The following is an 18,848-nucleotide window of genomic DNA, read 5'->3' as shown; positions in this document are numbered from 1 at the left end:
AGAAATCACATTTATTTTTTTAAAAATCAACATTTTATTAGTTTACGTAAGTAAAAAATAAATATTACAACGCATCGTATTTGTTCGCGTAATTTGGTTCTTGTGCGCACGAGCATAAAATGACTTGTAACATTGCGGAGGAATTTTTAGTGGACATTTTCAAAACAATTGTGATTCATTTTTGTTACGTAGTTTTTAATGCTTTTTAATTGATCTAAAAAATTCAGTTTACATGAGCGGTTTACAAAAACAACCGTTTTTCTGTAAGTAACGGCCGCAACACCGCCTGCCCCACCCCCCTCCACCCCGCCAATGTAAACACAGAATTTTTATGAAATGTTAATCATTACTCTGGTCGATAAATTTTGGCACGTTACTTACAGAAAAACGGTTAAACTGCAGAAGCTCCTGTTAAGCTATACAAGTTCTATATATGATGACCCCCCCCCAAAAAAAAAGAACGAAAACAAAGATATGTTTTTTTGTAAACTGGTTGTGAAAACTTACTAACGTCATTATTTTTACTATAAAATTAGATAAATTTTTTTTTATGAAAATATTTCTTGTAATTTAAAATGTCCGCTATGTATACATACGCCTTGTGAAATGTCACGTGACTATCGCACATGCATAGCGTAAATGAAGTCAGTGAAATGGCCTCTGTGGGCATGCGTAATCAGGCGACTTACGCCATTTATAGCTGATTTTATAAAGAAAATAATCCATTGGAAAAATATTAATATCTCCGAAACTATTAATTTGCGACGGATACAGTTTTCAGATTCTTTTTTAGCACGCCGAAATCTACAAGAAAATTTTTTTTTTTTCTTCTAATTCGAGTTTACGCTTTTTCTAAAATTTTACCGATTTTTTTTATGGAGAGGTTTGACTCTCACAAGCTGTTTCTGGAGATTTGAATCACTCCTGAATACTGTCCTCATGTCATATGGATTACATATTCGTTGAAGTTTTTCATACAAGCCCTTCATATATGGTATACAAACTGTGGTGGGTTTCTGAGTGGTATCTTTTTGTGTCTGGTCCAGATTTCTTAGAGCTGATATCATACTCTCTGGATAGTTGTTTCAGTGGAGGTTTTCTCTTAAACTCTCCATCTCCTCTTGATATGCACTGCTGTTATTACATATTGCTTTTGCTCGGTGTTGTAGGCAACGGATGATTCCTTTCTTTACATTATATGGATGGTGGGAGTTGAAGTTTAGGTACTGTCCAATGAAATCTCAAAAATTAAGAAACGTTATACCAAACGCATTAAAATTTCTGTACTTCTGCAGTTTACGGCCCGTGTTGAAACAGACGTTCCATCTATATCTCCGGCAGATTACATAAATTGCCGGAAGATACCGAAACGTTAAGCCAATCAAATTATAGCTGACGACAACTGGCAATCGCAAATTAAATATTGCGTAAAATTCGACAAGCTAAGGAAACTGATTAAAGCGATCACAAATTTCGAGTTAGAACACATGCTTTATTCTTCAGGAGGAATTATTGACTGTAGTTATAAATGAAAACTTGTAAGCCAAAAGAAAAGTTGCTATGTAAGTTAAAAAGAAGAATTGGACAAATATGCTTGGTAGGGGACAAATATAAAATGCAAAGATTGGACATCTATATGGAACGGGACTTTCTTTTCCAGGTCAAGATGAGACATAGCTCAAATATTATAGGTTAACTTAGTCTTATAAAGAGTACAGAAAAAAAAGGAAAAAAAAGGCAACCTAACCCAACCTTTAAAAGCTTAACTCAAATCCAATTATTTGGGTTAAAAAGAAATATCAGAATAAAAGAACTATAACCTAACCTTAACCTAATTGTTTCAGTTAAAAAGGAGTAGCCAGAAATGAAAAAAAAGACAAAAAAAAACAAAGCAACCCAACCCTATAAAACCAACCCTAACTTAATCCTCACCTAATTGTTCAGGTTAAAAAGGAGTACTAGGATATAAAAAAATCTTTTTTTTTTTTTTTGCTAACAGTTGTTTCATTATATTTTCTTTGTAACATTGTAACAAAAAAAAAAAAAGATCATGAAAATTATCACATGATGACACTTTCTTTTTTTCTTTTTTTCATGATTTGAATATTTTCCCCGACTTTTTCCAGTATGATAGCATGTTCTTAAAAAAATATATTTTTTCATTATATTTTCTTTGTAATGAAAAAATAAATTATTGCTATTGCCTCTCGGTGAATCTATAGCAGACAGCCCGTAGACAAAAGGCAGATTGATCAATTTTGAGGTTGCCGGTAATATTCCTGCATGCCTTTTTGAGCTCAACGTCGACCTTTGCACTTTTTTTTTTTTTAAAATTGTTTTTTTTAAAGATTTAGAATTTATAGCGGGAGATCAATTTCACATATAAATCTATATATATAAAAGCGAAAATATATGTATGTATGTATGTACGCTTTTCCTCGATGTCCACAAAAGGCTTCTTTCAAAGAAGCGCTCGCTCGCTTCACAACTTTTTAAAACTTTTTATATCATCTATAAATTGTAATATCTCACAGTTAACCACGGAGATCGCCTGTCTATTTAATTTTAATGACTTTCAAACGTTAATTATTCGACATTTCCCGCATCGGCACGCGTTACATTCGGTTTTCGGTATAAACAAAAAGCGAAACTTGACTCTAATCACAGGCCCAGAGCCAGTGGTCTCTAGAGAGCTAAGTAACGTTTGGTCAATGTTGACTTCGTCATATCAGACGGTAGCTTTCATTTCGAGACGAGGGAGTGGGTTTTTAAAAACAAACAAACTGATTTATTGACCTCATTAAAAACTGTCCCACACAAAATGCTAACTGCTGAATAGCTATCGCCGTCACGTCAATCAAAAACGCGCACCTGTTTTTTTTTTTTTTCACACTTTACTATTTTCCAACTTTTTTTTCACGGGCACCTGTTTTTTTTTTTACACACACCTACAAACACCCGGGCAATGCCGGGTACCCCTCGCTAGTATTATATAAAAGAATCAGTAATTTTCAGCTGCTTGTCGAACAGAATGTTTTAAGGGTAAATAACCAAAAGTTCTTTGTGTATTAAGTGAGGTAAAGTGTGTACTTTTGTTTTGTCTTTTATTTGTTTGTTTTTTTCTGGGGTGGGCGTGGGAGGATACTGCTGAAATGATAGTGATAAAAAATTAAAAAAAAAACTTTTTAAAACTTATTGACAAAAGATTATTTTATTCAAAAAGAAATTGAAAAGAAAACATTTGAAAAGAACATGTTAGAAACCTTGGAGTTCTAAGAAATGTCCTGAAAAACTTTTTGGAACCCCACCCCCTTCCTTAATTCTACCACTAATCTTTAATGCAAATCTATACATGTAAAAGACAAAACGGTCGCACACATTTCTGTATGTCCAGCAAAGCCTTTTTGGGGGGGGGTACTATTTTTTAGAACTTTCCTTATACTCCCTAGATTATAATATCTCCGATTTACAAAAGGATGTCATCTCTATATTTATTTTGATCGATTTTATAAAAGCTATAAGTTTTGGAATTCAAGATTTTAGTGATTTTTAAAAAGAGGAGTGAAGCATATGCAAAATAATGTTTAAAAATGTTATTTTTAAAAGCAGTGCTATATAGTTGTTTTTTCTTTCATTTTTTTTTTTCAGCAATATTTTAAAATGTCTGTAAAACAAAGATACATAATGTACCATTGTTCTGAATAAGAACAAAAATCGAAATATTTAATTCCAATTAAAACTAATTGTATCTACTTAATTATGTTCCATATAGACTCTAAAACGGATGGGCTGATTTTTTTTTTTTTTTCACACAAACATACTTGGTGTTTGGGAGTGTTCCTATATTTTTTTAATTTTTTTTTTAATTACATTTTCATCCCCAAACAAGGCACATTGCCACTTTGGTGTAGGGGGTTACTATCAGGGGCAGCAACTACTGGGGCACTATGTTGGGATTTGGGCAGCAAGATGTCGGTTCACGTTACACTTGAACTTCTGCATGTCAGTACAGTTAGGGAAGCAGGAACCTGGAATGGAATTCCAGAGTTTAGCGGTTCTGGGGAAGAAACTACTGGAGTAGAAAGATCTTTTACATCTAGGGATCTCTACAGTGTGGGGGTAGGATTTAGCTGCCTGTCGGGTTTGTCGAGGGTGTCTACGTCGTGGGGGCACAAGTGTCTGCAGTTCGTCAGAGCATTCACCATTAAAATACTTGTAGAACAGGCAGAGGGATGCAACGTTTCGTCGATGGGACAGAGGCTGAAGCTTAGATGCCAGTTCAGGGCCTATCAGATTGGCGACTCTCTTTTGAACCTTGTCTAGGAGTGAGAGACTAGTAGCAGATGCACCAGCCCAAATGTGACGACAAATACCTCCAATAAGTATCGATAATTGAAAAAAACTCCCGTTAAAGAAGGAACAGTGTGATTTTCACCAAATTTAGCACTTTCATACAGTCTAACATCACAAGTGCATTTGAGAAATTTTATCACCACATAAGCAGAAGTTCCCAAGATATAATATCAACAGTAGGTTCTTTGATAAGTCAGAGGCATGTTTGAAATAAATGCTTCTGTTTAAAGCAAAATCGAAGCATGATACTTGACTTTTGCATTTTAAACATGAATTCAAGCAATTATATAAAAATACTTTCATAAAATTAACAGTAGGTTCTCTATAGAGCAATGTAGACTGCAATATTTATTTGGACTAAGTCACTGCAGGGAAGTATGTGAGCTTCCTTCTGGTGCACCATAGTGGGTTCCTGGCTAGAACAGGCAGTCAATCTATTTTATTGACAAATGGGTAATTTCAGCAATTTTGATGGCAATAAAAGTATTGGAAGTGTGAAACCTTCGTTGATTCTCATTAAATGTTGGGTTTCTCTGCTAGTATTTAAATAATAAAGATTCCAAACTATGAGTTACTTCCCTTGTTTAAGTTACATTTCAAGCATAATGGTGAATCAATGGATGATATCTGATCCTGGTTGACCTCTGTCATGGTTTAAGTGCCACTACCAAAGATGAGGTTTAAACCATTGTTTGCCTCTTTCTGCTTAGTGTATAAACAGGTTGAGGGACCCTTTTTATCCTGGGTGTCTGTCTGTCAGTATTTGTTTTTTATTTATATTTTTTTAAAGCCGTCTTCTATTAGTAGAGACGGTTCTCCTGTCTGCAACCCAAGGAACATGCTGGGTGGTTCGAGGAGACCTCACACCATGTAGCTTGATAGACAGTGTGGGATATATTAGATTAGAGGCTCTTGTTTGGATTTTGTCTGAGGGGAAAATTAATGGTTGGTGCACCAGCCCAGATGTGGCTACAATACTCTATGCATGGTGACTTTGTAGGGATGTAGGATGCTGGCAGGAGTGTAATGTTTTCATTAGGTAATATTTTTAAATACGTATGCAGAAAAAGGAAACTAGAGATGACTGAGAGTTTTTAATGTTTTTTTTCTGGGAAAGAAATAGTTTACATGAGAAAGACTAGTATTCTCTTAACTAATTAAGGATAAATGGGTGGGCACAGCAAGCAGATTTTAAGGGAGCATTTCGCTCTTTGCGGTTATCAAAGTTTTCTTTTAATTTATTACAGCATTATTGGTGATATGTCCCGGGTGACTCCCATAGATTAATCTGAAAATCCTTGTATCTTTCAACACTGATATCCATGACGTCCTGTGTCTCTTTGTTCATGTTTTTTTTCTCCTTGTAATCTTGTTTCTTTCTGTTCGTCTTTCATCAGAGCTCAAAAACTCCCAAACTTCATATCACTTTGACCTGCACTTAGTTCGAACCTTGTCAGTTGCCACTGTCAATTAAAACTTGTTAACGTAATCGCTATCTGGCATAGAGCCATCCATTATGTAACAGTTGTGCAACGTTTTCTAGCTGGATATAGGAAGCCTGCCTTGTTTAATAGCATTGTAAACATGTCAAACAGCTAATATTTGTAAAAAGTTATTTTTTACTTGATACAATGCTTGGAAATAATGTCAAAACTATTGTAAATGATAAATAATTAACAATTTTAAACTTGTATATTGCCAGTAATGATAAATAATTCACAATTTTAAACTTGTATATTGCCAGTAATGATAAATAATTAACAATTTTAAACTTGTATATTGCCAGTAATGATAAATAATTAACAATTTTAAACTTGTATATTGCCAGTAATGATAAATAATTAACAATTTTAAACTTGTATATTGCCAGTAATGATAAATAATTAACAATTTTAAACTTGTATATTGCCAGTAATGATAAATAATTAACAATTTTAAACTTGTATATCGCCAGTAATGATAAATAATTAACAATTTTAAACTTGTATATTGCCAGTAATGATAAATAATTAACAATTTTAAACTTGTATATTGCCAGTAATGAAGTGTTTTATCTTTTCATACTCATAGCATTGGAAAAAAAAAAAAAAAAGAAATAGATAGCCCACAAATTAATAAAACTGTAAAACATGATCAACTCTATTACAAGAAATATGCTTAAATTATCAAACCACTACCTGGCAGCCTGGCGTTGCCCGGTCGTACAATACGCTTAAACATGAAATTTTAATTAATACAGATTGCGTATGTATTATTTTAGAATCAATCCTCTACTGATTATTATATATTACGAGGAATAATTTGCCTGGTGGACTAATTTGCAAAAAAAAAAAAAAAAATAATAATGTTGTTCATCAAATTCCGTCTGTGTTTGTTTACAATATCATGTCAGCTTAACAATGAATGCTCTGGAAAAGTCACTTCTGATTAATGTTTAGCTTTGCATGCAATGCAAAGGTGCAAAATTATATACTAGGTGGACGCCCGACGTTGCCCGGTCATACAATATGCTTAAACATGATATTTTACTTTATGCAGATTGCATATGTATTGTTATAGAATCAATCCTTGATTATTATATATTGCGAGGAATAATTTGCCCGGTGGACTAATTCGCAAAAAAAAAAAAATAAATAAATAAAAAAAACTAATGATGATAATGTCGTTCATCAAATTCCATCTGTGTTTGTTTACAATATCACGTCAGCTGATATTTGGGCTTGATGATGAATGCTCTAGAAAAGTCACTTCTGATTAAATATGCAAATGAAGAAATGATTTGCAGCAATTTTAAATGGTACCTCATCTTTTATTGTAAATTGAACTCGTTAATAAAAAAAAAATTAAAAGATAGTGAGGTACACCCGGGATTGAACAGGGGATCATTCGATCTAAAGTCGAATGCTCTACCACTAAGCTATATTTCCAGATTATAATAAATCTGTTTTTTTTTTTTTAAGAAGAAATGATTTGCCAGTGTAACATAAAATATTCCCCTGTAAAAATTCTCCTTTTTTATCTATAAAAGAGAAAAGCTATTTTTAAGATCAGATTATTTTCGATACTTATCGGACGAATTTCTGTACAAAACATAGCTAAGAATACTGGAAAACATTAGCTTTGTGTGAAATTTGCAAACGATAAGCTCAGCCATTTCAGAACCTATAGGGAACTCACACACAGTAAGTGGCTTTTATATAATATTAGTGTGTGTGGGGGGGGAAAATGTTTTGCTAGTTAGGTATCTCAAACCCGAAGCCTTGAGGTGAATAGCTTGATAACTTACCGCGACGCTACGAGGGCAGTGGAAGTGAGAATAATTGAAATTAAACGATTAAAAAGTTACGTGACAGGTGTGTAAATTTAATGAGGTCAAACATCACGCCACAGGGTAACGAAATCCCGCACTGAACTTTGGCTGCAAGCCAGTTTCTGCATATTTGTTTGTTTTCCCCAAGATGTTGGAGAAAACCAGCTCCCCATAAAAAGGGGAGTGTCCAAATGAATAGCAATTGTCTGATATAACGGGTTTTCCCCTGCATTGATCAAGCCTCATTGCTTTTCTGGACGTCCCTGTCCCTGGCACATGGGTCCTAGATATGACCTAAAACTATATCCGATGGTGAGGCCCCACCTTGCGGGCCTTAGGGAGTGTGGAGCCACCCTTTAATTGCCATTGCTCCCAGGTCCACTCTGACCTGGAGTGGTATTACCTGTTAGGGTCCCAACTATGGGTTAAATAGAATCTGACTTAAAAAAAAAAAAATATATACTCCATTAAAAATTGTTCCTCAAAATAACTAGATTCGGCATTAAATAACCTGAAAAAGGTTGATATGCCGTAAAACAAAAACAACCAACCAACCCTGGCACATGTGCCAGGGAGAATTGTTTGCTACGGATTCAGTTTCGCTGTTATATGGTGGTTCAGTTAACCCGGTGCAGACATTCGACTTCATGTGTCATCTTTGCTTCAGGCCATGTAAGTTGGCTGTTGGTTTGAAGAGCCACCTATGTAGCTATGAGAGATGAGATGGGCTGATAGTGGGGATTTTGTTGGGCAGGATGTCGATCATCTGCAAAGATAAAGCAGTCCTTATAAACATGTCAGCATGCTAAAACGTTTTCATGCTAAGTTCTACACAATTATGTACAATGTAGAAAATATGTATGAAAAGAATTAAGTGAATGAAATTAATCATCTAATAAGAAACCATAAAAAATGAATAATTAATTAAAGTTTGTTTTTCAAAGGAATATGCAAATTAATCTTTATGAAATCGCTTCCATATCCATGTCTGAGTATATTAAGAAGTTTGTTTTAATAATTTTTAAATAAAAAAAAGTAAGCTTTTTAATATCAAAGTCAGAACGAAGACAAACTCTACATTATAGGTTTATAGATTATTATTATTTTATGTATCTATTTTTAGTATTTACTTCGACAGTGCTCAATAAATAGAGCTAGGTAATAAGTTTTGAAAATATAATTGGCGATTATGCTACATATAAGTTTCAACGTTTCATCCTCGTGAGTATTTGTCAGGCTATTGCATGAAATAGATGTTACTTTGTGTTTTTATACATTTCTGTGGTGCTGGGTTTGCTAGTCAGCCAATCAGATTCTTTCTTATTCACACACCTATTTATTGGAGCTAAAGAAAATAAACTCATCCCTGCCAAAAAACAGAGAAAGAAAGAGGTGAATTAAAGGTCAAGTGAACCTGTTCCTGATAGGCTTGCTCCAATTAGCTACAATAAATGGGTGTGTGAATAACAAAGAATCTGATTGGCTGACTAGCAAACCCAGTATCACAGGAATAGTCTGACGAATCCTCATGAGGATAAAATGCAGTAAATTCTGTGTAGCTTAATTGCCACATATATATATATATATATGGTGTCCACAAAGTCTGGCTACATTATGTAGCCAGACTTTGTGGAAGCATCCTGTAGATTATGTAGCCAGACTGTGTGTGTATATATATATATATATATATATATATATATATATATATATATATATATATATATATATATAATTTAAAGGAGATTAGAACAATAGTCTAAAGAGCAGAGTGTATTTTAATGTAATAGTGAAATTACTAGTTTAATTAAAATACAGGAAAGAAAAAGTGCTCGTTGTAATTTAGATATATAATAAGCTCGATAGGTAAATATCCTAGAGCTAATTTAATATTTAGTAATGTGATTGATAATTTAAATGAAACGGATTTTTTATTTAATTATAATTTGATTTTTAAATTTTAAATTATCAATCACATTACTAAATATATATATATATATATATATATATATATATATATAATCTACAGGATGCTTCCACAAAGTCTGGCTACATAATGTAGCCAGACTTTGTGGACACCCTGTAGTATGTATATATATATATATATATTTACATTCCAATCAAAGAATCAGTCTATAATCATTTTTTAGTTTATTTTTAAAAATTATTTTTTTATATTAAAATTTTTTATTTTTTTAATTTATAATTTAGGCGAATGTTCATATTTTCTTTGCTAAAATCAATTTTTCAATCATATTTTCTTCACTGGAGTCAATTTATCAATTGGAGATAATTATGAACTTTTACTCTTTGAAAAAACAATAGTTGTGTCTTATTCCTGATTGTGAAATGTTTTAAAAAATAAATAAATAAAATTATCTATTATATTTACTTGCTAAAAAAAAAACAAATAAAAATTTTTACAATAAATAAAGTAGTTGAAAAAATAATTGCATCTTTTAGGATTGTCAGTACCGTAATTTTTTAGTACAAAATATTAGATTAAATGTAAGAAAAAAAAAACAAATAAATAAAATTGTCTATTATATTTACTGTTTTTTTAAAAAAATTTTGTACATTAAATAAAATAGTTGAAAAATCTTTTTTTTTCATTTGAAACAACAAAAACAAAATAATCGCATCTTTTTTTTTTTTACAATTAGCGTCCCAATTTAGCATAAAAGAAAACAACAAAAAACTAAAATAGTTACGTCCCTTAAATCAGTTTTCATGATAATGTGAATGGCTGATCCAGCATCATTCTGAGTACAGGGAAAAGGCATGTTACGTCATACTTTGTGACTGGTGTCGAGGCAAAAAATTAATCCTTTCAACATTATATGAAAAATAAATAACCTTGTGAAGCTTAATGTGTTTAAAAAATTCTGATTTCTTGAACTGTTAAATTGTAAAAAAAAAAAAATCTAATTGTTTGAACTGTTTAAGTTTTAAAAAATTATAATTGTTTGAACCGTTGAATTTTAAAAAATTATAATTTGAACCGTTTAAGTTTTAAAAAATTATAATTGTTTGAACTGTTTAAGTTTTAAAAATTTATAATTGTTTGAACCGTTGAATTTTGCAAAATTCTAAATTCTTTGAACCGTTGAATTTTGCAAAATTTTTAATTCTTTGAACCGTTGAATTTTGCAAAATTCTAAATTCTTTGAACCGTTGAATTTTTCAAAATTCTAAATTCTTTGAACCGTTGAATTTTAAAAAATTCTAAATTCTTTGAACTGTCGAATTTTTCAAAATTCTAAATTCTTTGAATTAAAAAAAAAAATTTTAATTTTAACTTTCTGCACTGTTAATTTTTTCAAAATTTAATTCTTTGAACTATTTTTTTTTTATTCTAATTCTTAAATGTTGTCTATAGTAATAAATGCTTGAAAATTCTTTAAACTGCTTCTTTCTTTAATTCTTTTTCTGTTGTTCAAAGTTAACAACTGTATATTTTATTCAAAAGGTTAATTTTTTGCCTTGACACCGATTATCGAGTATGACGTGACCTACCTTTTCCTCGAATTCAGAACGAGGCTGAATCTTGGAACTCCATCTGTTCACATTACTGCTGAAGATTGAGTTACTATTTTAAATGCCCTGCAGGCATTGAAATAATGAAGCCACCATAAAGATATTGCAACTAGCCTGTCATAAAAAATAAAAGAATAATAATCTATATATCTGTGAAAGTGTCTCTTTGTTTGTATACATTGCCCTACCAAACTACTATGTCAATTTTCAGTCTATAGACTCGAGATTTGACATAAGGGATATTGAATCAGTTTTTTAATCAGTTTTCGGCCAGAAATTTGGCTGTCAAGGGGTCAAATTTCAACCATTTGACCCTTGAAAACTCTACCAAGCTCCTCCGCCAATTTTGGGCCTAAACACTTGAAATTTTATATGTAGATTACTTGGACATGAATCAAACGTTTTAATTTGATTTGAGCCCAAAACAATAAATGTTAAGGTGTCAAAATTGGAGTCAAATTTTAAAAAATTTGCCCTCTGCAATCTCTACCAAATTACTCAGCCAATTTTGTGTCTAAACACTTGAAATTTTACATAAAGTGTATTCAGACATAGGGTAAGCTTTTTAATTGGTTTTTGGCCGAAAATTTGGCTGCCAAGGGGTCAAAGTTCAAAAGACTTTACCTTTGTGGTCTCTAGCAAACTATTCAACGAATTTTAGGTCTAAACATTTGAAATTTTATATAAAGGGTATTCAGATATGCAGCAAGCTTTTTAATCAGTTTTTGGGGAAAATGTGGCTGGCAAGAGGTCAAAGTTGAAAGAGTTGATCTTTGCAGACTCTACCAAACTTCTCCACCAATTTTAGGTCTAAACACTTGAAATTTTAGATGTAGGTTACTTGGATATGAGTCCAACATTTTAATATATATATATGCACATAAAGTTATGAACAGTACATAGGGCCCGAGCAAAGCCGGGCTGAACTGCTAGTAATAAATAAATAGAGCAAATTAAAGCCTTGTTGTACGACGCCACTGCCGTCATTTTGTTGAAATAAAAGTGGAAGCAAAGGAAAACTAATTTACGTCAATGGTATTTGTGAAAAACATTGTCATCTGCATAACTAGTTGTCTCGCCTATAGCTTGTTTGCATGGGGTTGTTTAGTTCTTTTCCCACTGCAAGAACTCCGACACCACGGTCAGAAAGTGGGATTTGTGAAGTCAGTGCCCCCAAAGAGAGGCATTCTGACCTGCAAAAAGGCAACCTCGTCAGCATTCCCCGATTAGAACGCCTCAGGCGATTAGCTATAAACTAACTCCTCCTCAAAGAGAGAAAGCAAAGCCTGGGAGGGTGGACCTCCTAGAATTGCACAGAATTAAACTCCCACCGCAGAATCAAGAGGGACAGGATCATTACAAGAATGGGGGGCCTTGAGGATAAAAATCCACAGCCGCTAACTTGTTTATAGAAATGAGCATCCAACCACATTCTGCTAGTACATGTACTTTCCTGGTTGCTGCCTTTAATTACCGCTCCCATTTACGTCAAATGATATATCGAACGTCATTATGAAAATGAAAGTTGATAGCCAATCTCAATTTCCTGTTATAAGTTTATATAGTTGTAAGTTTTTTTGTTTTGTTTTTTTTTTTTAAATAATCGCTTTCGTTTTCTTTAAAAAAAAAAAAAAAAAGTGCCGCTCCCTTTTCATTCTACGTCAAATAATATATCGAATGTCATTCTAACATAGTGAAGGAGAAAGAAGCAACCTTAGTAGAAGTTAGTGTCTGCGATTATGCTAAGGTAAACAGAGGTGAAAGGGGAAAAGATAACGAAAAACCAAGGTCTTATGTATGACATGAAAAAAAAAGAAACTGGAATCGTAGGAAGATTTCTATCATTCCAGTGATTATAGGAGCAATTGGACTCATGAAAAAGAATTTCAAAAACTACCTGGCAAATATACCCGGTGAACCAAGTGCAAGAGAAGTTCCAACAATTGTGCTTAAATGGATAGTCAGAATCTTAAAAAGATCTCTCGGTTTGAATATATAAGATAGCAGGTGAATGTTTGGCATCCGGTAGAATGCCCCGTCTCCAGCTTGAACAAACTGATAAGAAAATTTAAAAAAAGGTGATAGCCAATCACAATTTCCCCCATAAGCTGTGTTGTAAATCAGTAGTTTTAAATTTTGTAATTTTCTTTTCTTAAAAAATAAAACGCGGAAAAGTGCATTTTTTTTTTTTTATAATAGCCAACGAAACCATGAAAAGGATAATATATATATATATATATATATATATATATATATGTCATCTACATGCAGTACTGTTTCACTGTTTCACAGCTCATCAGTGCGGCTAGACCGGCAACTACCTCAAGCCAGGATTGAAATCTGACTACCTGTACGACATTCAAGGCTCCTAACCACTACGCTATCGGTGGCTGCTGGGTGAGTCGTGAGTTTAACGATGTTTTGACATCGTCCGAACTACCTAAGTTCGATTTGTTTACACAAAGAGCTTTATACGCTCATTCGTGTATCCCTTCTCAATATGCTCAACTCAAGATGAGGAGCATTATAGTAACATGTAACATATATTTGTTATATATATAACAAATACATGTTACCAAAAGCAAGATAAATTATTCTTTTACCTACCGGGATGTTTTTTGTGTTTAACTTATTTTAAAGTGTTTTTTTTTTTTTTTTTTTTTTTTTAAATTGGGAGTTTTGTTATAGCTATTTGAACCTGCGATAATTACTCAAAAATTGAAAATTAAACAAAATACTGGCAGAAATAATAACTATCAGCAATCCTGCAAAACTAATGTTCTACCAGTATTTTGTTTAATTTTCGATTTTTGAGCAACTATCGCGAATCTAAATGGCTAGAATAAAACTGCCTTTTTTTTGTTCTAACAGACTTGCTGTTATTTTTGTTTTCAAGTTAAAAAAACGCTTTAAAATAAGTTAAAGCGCAAAACGTTTATCTAGGTAGGTAGAAGAGGAATTTATTTTGCTTTTAGTAACATTTATTTGGTGTATATTTATCTTTTTTACCCCGTTTTTTTTCCTTCTTTTTTTGTTGTTTTGTTGGTTTTTGTAATAAAATGCCTGAGGAAAATTGACAATCCTAAATTTTAAAACCTTCACATTATAAAAATTCTTGACTAGTTAAATATTTAGCAGAGGGGTTCAATTATCTATATCAAAAGTGACCCCCCCCTCCATTTAATATATTTTTTCTGATTTTTATCTAATTTTGTTTAAAAACGGCCTTTTAAAATTTCCAGCATAGCAGTCGGTGTGAGATCATCTAAATAAATAAAAAATAAAAAATAAATAATAAGTAAATAAAAAATAAAAAATAAATAAAAAAAATAAAAAACAAAAAAAATAAATAAATAAAAAATAAATAAATAAAAAATAAAAAATCAATAATAAGTAAATAAAAAATAAATAAATAAAAAATAAAAAATACACACATATAAAAAAATAAAAAATACACAGATATAGAAAAATAAATAAATAAATAAATAAAAAAAAATAAATAAAAAATAAAAAACACACACATATAGAAAAATAAATAAATAAATGTCACCCGTCTGTTTAAATCTATGCATACAACCCGGATTTCCTGTAACCATCACGTAGGCGCATTGTCATTCGTGCAGTAGACGCGATAGTCTGGCTCATCATACATTGTCTACACTCCTCCCTGATCCCTGATCGCAGCATGTGCAAGGTCGCCACAAGGGTGGTTCTGGAGTCTCTCTATTCTGTGTTGTCTGTGGGTCAGGCAGTGTCATACACTCAATATCATCTGAAGTCTCATCTGCTCTGCCAAGTGGAATGGCATTTGGTCGGTGTTCCGAGGGTTCTCCATTTTGGGGTTGGTTGTCAGCCAGGCAGTGTAATACATGAAATCTCATCTGCATTACCAGATGGGATGGTATATGTCCGTGGTTGTATATCCTTCAAATGGCGTGGGACACCATCAACACTAATGGCTTGTGGGCTGATCACTTCCGTTACTGTTCCTTTTTGGAACTTGGATCTGCATCGATAAGCTGGCGCTTTTACCCATACAGGGTCACCCAGATGGTATTGGGTTTGTGTGGAGGCTGGTAATGTGGGCACTGGGTCGATGTTCTTCACCCTAACTTCATATCTCTAGATCCCGTTGGCAGGTGCAGTCAATGATTATATATTGTCCTTGGGCATGACATTGTACCAATACACTGCTTCCTGAACAGTGCATCTCTTTCTGGCTGCAATCCGCTTAATACTGCGGTGATATCGTTCTGCAATGCTATTGCCTTTCACCCCCAAGATGTTGGTGAAAAATCAGCTCTCCAAAAAAAGGGGAGTGTCCAAATGAATAGCAATTGTCTGATATAACGGGTTTTCCCTGCATTGATCAAAGCTGATTGCTTTCTGGACGCTTCTGGCATGAGTGCCAGGTCGACACATTTGCTCTGGATTCAGTTTCACTTTTTTTATACGGAAAAGGCAAATAAACACGCGGAGAGTAAGAAATATCGCAAAAATAGCGTGTAAAAGTCATTCAAATAAAAGATAGAGACGACCTTCTTTCAGAAATCATAGATATTATAATCTAGGGAGTATATAAAAAGTTCTAAGAAGTGGTAACGCCCCCCCTTCCCCGAAAAGAGACCGTTGCTGGACATACAAATAAAGTGCACACACACATTTTCGCTTTTATATAATAGATGATAAATTTCGGTAATGCAGAAGAATGGGTCACTTGAAGTCTGCAGCAAACAGTGTCAGATGAAAAATTATTTTATTTTTCTAAAAAATATAACTAAAGAAATTAATAAATATTTCATAAAGTAATATATTTTTATAATACTAAACTCAAATTCAAAACAATGCAGTAACATTTTTTTTATTTTATCTAAAATAAAAATAATTATAATATGAATTTTTTTTTTTTTTTTTTTTCTGACACTATTTTCTGCGGACACTGAGTTTTCTATTCTTTTCCATCCCCTTGTTAGAATTGAAACATCCCAGAAAAATTGTACATAGATCAATTATTTTCTTGAAAATAATCAAGCCCGCAGAGACACTGTTGCGGGAGAGTCGAAAGATGATGTAATGGTGTCAATCAACCGTACAACTAATAAAGTAAACACAACGCAATGAAAAGTGACGGCAATAGCAAAGAAGGGTGACAAACACAGATGTTCAATTTAAGAGGATAGGATATCGTGTTTTATTGTTTACCAAGAAAAAGGATTTTTTTTTTCACAAAAGTTACTTGAGGTAAATTCAATTTTTCACATTTTTTTCTGCTAACAATGACAGATAATCACTGAAAGAAGATTGCGAAAGATTAGATTTTGTATGGTTGCCTCAGAAGCTCATACAAAAGAAATTCAAACTTACTGGTCTTTCAGTGATTATCTGTCAGATTTATAAAGTCCCAAAGGCAAAAATAAAAAAAAAAAGACTAGTGCATCCCTTATGAAGCTGATTGTACTCAGAAGCAAGACGTCCTTGAGTTTGGTTTCGCCAGGCCAAGAACGAAATTATATTCTTTAATTCTTTTGATGATTGTGCAGTATAGTTAACAAGAAAAAAGGGAATGAAAAAAATGGCAACAAATAACTTGTACCAAATGCAAGAAAAATATAATCTTCTTTCACATAGTTATTGAGTTTTTGAACTTTTAAAAAAGTTTTTGTATTTTTAGATTTTGTATTGTTGCCTGTCTCATTAATAGTTATAGGTGGATTTCCATGGATAAGAACAACACTGCGTGTGCAGAAAGTTCTATATGAGGGTTCTTTATTCAGGGGAAAACTAAGAGTAATACTTCTAAGGTCTTTCATATAGAATGGGGTGCTTGTTAATATAGAGTTGACTAATAAGTTTTTTTAAATATGTGGTTTTAAGCAAAAACAAAAATACTTATTTAATTGTCGCGTCAAAAATAGAAATATATACAAAAATTACAAAAATTCATTGAATAGAAAATTATTTATAGTTTAAAGTATTTTTTACAGATCGATTGAAAATGCAATTTCTGAAAGATGATAGCAGTTATTAGCTGTAGTTTTCTTTGCAAGGCAATGCTAAAAAAATTCAAAAATACTTTAAAAAATTGTCAAAAAATACTTGAAAAAATTGTGAAAAAATACTTTTTAAAATTGTCAAAATACTTCAAAACATTGTCAAAAATAATTTAAAAATTGTCCAAAAATAATTTTTAAAGTTGTCAAAAAGTACTTTATAAAAAGTTCAAACATACTTAAAAAATTGTAAAAAAATAATATAAAAAATTATCAAAAATACTTTAAAAAATTGTCAAAAAATAATTTAAAAAAAGTGTCCAAAAATATGTTTAAAAATTGTCAAAGAATAATTTTAAAAATTGTTAAAAAATACTTTAAGAAATTGTCAAATCTGAAAAAAAACTATGCCGATCTATAGATTAAATTTTCTTGTGTTTGATAAAAGTTACTTGAGGTAAATTCAATTTTTCACATTTTTTTCTGCTAACAGAAGCTCATACAAAAGAAATTCAAACTTACTGGTCTTTCAGTGATTATTTATAAAGTCCCAAAGGCAAAAATAAAAAAAAAAGACCAGTGCATCCCTTATGAAGCTGCTTGGTCATGTGATTGTTGCAGAGGAGCGAGAGGTGCCAATCGATCATGCAACTAATAAAGTAGACACAAGTGACGGCAATAGCAAAGAAGGATGACAAACACAGATGTTCAAATTTAATCGTGTTTTATTGTTTACCAAGAAAATGGTCAAATGTACAGCAATGGATTCAGGATCAGCTAGAGCAAGAATGGGCATACCATAAGGTTGAGATTCTTGGGTTCTTAGTAGGAACGGATAACTGGATGTCAGTGGGCATTGGAATGGTTAGCCGGACGTCAATGGGTGCTGAGCAGGTATGTCAGTGGACCACAGGTGCTGGTGGCTGGAAGCTGCAGGGGTTAGATGGAGTTGCTGTAAACTGCAGGGGTAAGCTGGAGTCGTTGCAGGAGTGAGCTGGAGAAGGGGAGCACTGGAGGCTGCAGGAGTACACTGGAATCGCTAGAAGCTGAAGAGCTGCTGAAGTCACTTCAAGAGTGAGCTAGGAGTGACAGGCTGCGAGAGGAGGAGTCCCAGGAGGCAGGTAGTAGTAGTAGTAGTAGTAGGGAATGTAGTGTGCATCGCATTCTAGTAGTTTGTGAATTGCATAATTAGTGTGTTTGTTTGGATATCGCTGCTGCTGCTGCTGCCACTGGTCCCCACAGTGATTGGGAACATCAACTTGAGAGTCAGGATGATAACTCCCGAGCTGAACTGGCGATTTGCTGTGAAAACTGCTTAATTTATGGAAAGTTGTTTGTGCTAAACTGACGCTGAAAAACAAACAGTGCTGTCATTAATTTTAGACAGGATTTCTGGCCGCAAAAATGTATGTGGCGTTTAATGCCTGTACATATTTTATTCTCAGTCTCAAAATAAAAGATTTATTTTGTTTTGTTGCGAAAAATTGAGTTTTTTTGTTTTTTCATTGTTGTTGAAAAAAAGGTTGTTGTTACTTTAAGCATGTGTGGTCGTGATGTATTTTCAGGAGTGTCATGTTTTGTTTACAAACATGGGAGTGGTTAGCTGGCACACCATGACAACGCTTATTATTTGTTTACAAACATGGGAGTGGTTAGCTGGC

General features: G+C 32.8%; 1 protein-coding gene across 3 annotated transcripts in view; it reads left to right on the top strand.

Annotated features, from left to right (window-relative positions):
* Window positions 1-18,848, top strand: part of LOC145285901 (serine--tRNA synthetase-like protein Slimp) — a 378,960-nt gene that overhangs the window by 48,962 nt on the left and 311,150 nt on the right. Inside the window, exon 1 of one of the 3 annotated variants that reach the window (XM_080134371.1) lies at window positions 16,283-16,438. The exons of the other annotated variants lie outside the window; for them this stretch is intronic. The gene's annotated coding sequence lies outside the window, so the exon portion shown is untranslated. Of the gene's footprint in view, window positions 1-16,282; window positions 16,439-18,848 lie in introns of those variants that run through there. 3 annotated transcript variants of the gene reach the window in all.

This window comes from Euprymna scolopes, chromosome 10 (assembly GCF_053919585.1).
Source record: "Euprymna scolopes isolate OS-2025 chromosome 10, ASM5391958v1, whole genome shotgun sequence".
NCBI classification, from domain to species: domain Eukaryota; kingdom Metazoa; phylum Mollusca; class Cephalopoda; order Sepiida; family Sepiolidae; genus Euprymna; species Euprymna scolopes.
The sequence above is the reverse complement of the archived record's forward strand: the minus strand, read 5'-3'. Positions and strand labels throughout refer to the sequence as shown.